We start from the raw sequence: 3031 nt of genomic DNA on the forward strand, positions 1-3031 counted from the left end.
AGATAGATATATAGATAGATTAGGCCGATGAGAGAGAGAGAGTGAGAAGAAGAGAGAGAGAGCGAGAGAGCTCGAGAGAGAATAGTCGAGAGCGAAAGAGCAGAATGACGAGAGCGTAGAAATAGATAGACATAATACGGATAGATAGCATAGTCGCTGCAAGAAGATAGACCCTCAGATCCTCGATAGATAGACCAGACCGAGGAGACGAGTAGCGAGGAGAGCGAGAGAGAGACAGAGAAAGATAGATAGATAGATAGATGATATAAGTCACAGAAGACCATCTGTTTCATTCACGCGGACTGAGCAAATATCTACCCGCCATATCAAGTAAAATACCTAGCTACATAAATAATAAGATATAACCATTTATAAAAGCACCTCCAAATAGCAATATACAAACGAAGACAAATATGGAACAGGTGAAAGGTAGAGGATCGCACAGGTAGTGGGGAAGGAGCGTGGGTGTGTGGAGGTGGAAAACAAAGATTGAGCTTGTGGGCGGCGTGGGATAATTTTTCAAGGGCTATGAAATTTATGGAGATGAATGACAATTAGGTCATATGAAATGTGGGCGTGTTTTGAATTGGGAATATGTGAGGAAGTAAAGTGTAAATGTATATTTGCTACTACAATCAATCTATTTTAGATTACTATCTATCTGTTTATAAGCTGTGTGTGTGTGTGTGTGTGTGTGTGTGAAAGAGAGAAAGAGAGAGAGAGAGTAGAGAGAGAGAATTTAGAGAAAGAGTGTGATAGAGAGAGAGAGAGAGAGAGAGAGAGAGAGAGAAAGAGAGAGAGAGAGAGAGAGAGAGAGAGAGAGAAGTAGACAAAAACGAAAAGAAATGGGAAAGCGGAATATAAAAGAGCAAAAATACAGGAATAGAAATACAAAAAGTAAGGGAAGGAAAAAGGAGACACCAGACAAAGAGAGAGAAATGCAGCAAATGATGATAAACAACTTTGGAGAGTCATTTAGGGGAGAAAACTCGTAAAGCAAAGGTAGTTGTGTTATAGGAAACAGAATCAACAGATGCAATGGCAAAGAAAAGGTGTCGAAGGTATTAAACAGTGTTAGAAGGAAAGTGAAAGGGATAGAGAGGAAAAAAGAATTTGGAGGAAAAAGGATTAGATCTAAATGAAAAGGAATAACTATGACATTGATTTTGAAAAGGGGAAGTTTAGATTAATTTTTGCTTGGAAGTAGTGATGTTGTGTTTGGTGTTGCAAAGTGTGAGGAAAGGTAGAAAATACTTGATATTACATATGAGGCATTTTGCTATTATAATTATTCACCGAAGAAAAACAGCTTGAGAAGCATAAAAAAAAAAAAAATCATCGTGTTTTTCCAACTATTCTAGTGTATTATTTTTTTTGTTGTTGTTAAATTAATATATAAATATGTTTTTAGCTCTAATTGTTTTATGGATGGGGTTATGTGTCAAGTAGAACATTTTAGTGTACAATTTTCAGTTACTCCATTCTTTGGCCTGTAGTGGTTTTATTTTTTTAGTGCTTTTCGATCTACAGTCACTTTGTTTTGTTTCATGATCACCAGGTTATACATAAATATACCACTCTTTCATCACTATCTAATCTACATAATGTATATATATATTCAAAATAATATACAAATATATATATATATAATATATATAAACATACATCTATAAATATATATTATATATATAAATATATATATATATATAACTTATATATATAAATATATAAATATGCATTTGTGGTTTGTGTGTGATTTGTATGTATATGTAAATAGGTAATTCATAAATATGTACATTCATTTATCCATATACATATATATATATAAATATATATATAAATATATATATATATATCTATATATATATATAATATATATAAATATCTATATAATGATTTTATGAAAATATGTTAATATATCATATATATATGGCAAAATATAATATAAAATTTATACCTAAATATATATATATAAATAATAATATATATCTATATATATAACTAAATCGAAATATGATATAAGTGTATATAAGTAATGCAACTGATATATATATTTATATATCAATAAATATATAACTATATATATATAATATATATATATATATATAAATACATATAGAGCACCCACTCAGGTCAAAATATATAAAATATATATATATAAAATATATATATAAAATAATATATATATATAATAATATAACATTGTTATATATACATATATATATATATAGATATATATCATATATCTAAATAGATAAATAATATATATATGTATATATATATAAATATATATATATAGATTTATAATATAAATATATATATATATATATAAATGAATATATCCCATGTCTAAATTTATATAACTATATACTATAATATATTTATAGAAATATATATAAATATAAATAAAAATAAATATAAATAATATATATATATATAATATATATAAAAAATATATATAAAAACATATATATACATATCAATGTATATATATTATATATATGCATATATTCATTTATCTCTTTCATTTATATATACACACATTATGTAAACCTTTTACATACATGAACCATGTGAATGCCCAAGGATTCACGCTTGTCAACAAGTCCGACATTTATTGGAGAATGTCTAACATTCTACTATATCTCATACCTCTATCAATCCCTGCTGACAGTTCTATATAACCATGCACCTCCATTATATAATTTAAACTCTTCATAATTAACATTCATGAAAATTTAAACATATCCAGCTTACTCCGATTAATACACGCATTTGAGCAAATAGTTCGCTATAATGTTAACTTTTTGAGGTGAAGTACTTATGGAAATAAAACCGATTTTTAATCTTACATCCTATATATCTATGCCTTTTTTATGGAAATACTGATGAACATTAAAAAAATATATAAATAAATGTAATATATATATATTTATATAATATAAATATAATAGAGATATGTAATCATAGATATGTATATAAATTTATATATAGGTATAAATATTACATAAATAAATATATATATATATAT

The 3031-nt window shown here is 26.5% G+C and overlaps 1 protein-coding gene across 3 annotated transcripts in view; it reads right to left on the reverse strand.

Annotated features, from left to right (window-relative positions):
• LOC122260697 (putative sodium/potassium/calcium exchanger CG1090) overlaps positions 1-3031 on the reverse strand; it is a 117109-nt gene that overhangs the window by 83219 nt on the left and 30859 nt on the right. The window lies entirely within an intron of this gene.

This window comes from Penaeus japonicus, unplaced genomic scaffold (genome assembly GCF_977035675.1).
Source record: "Penaeus japonicus unplaced genomic scaffold, GWHDUDI00000001_assembly GWHDUDI00000028, whole genome shotgun sequence".
Taxonomy (NCBI): Eukaryota; Metazoa; Arthropoda; class Malacostraca; order Decapoda; family Penaeidae; genus Penaeus; species Penaeus japonicus.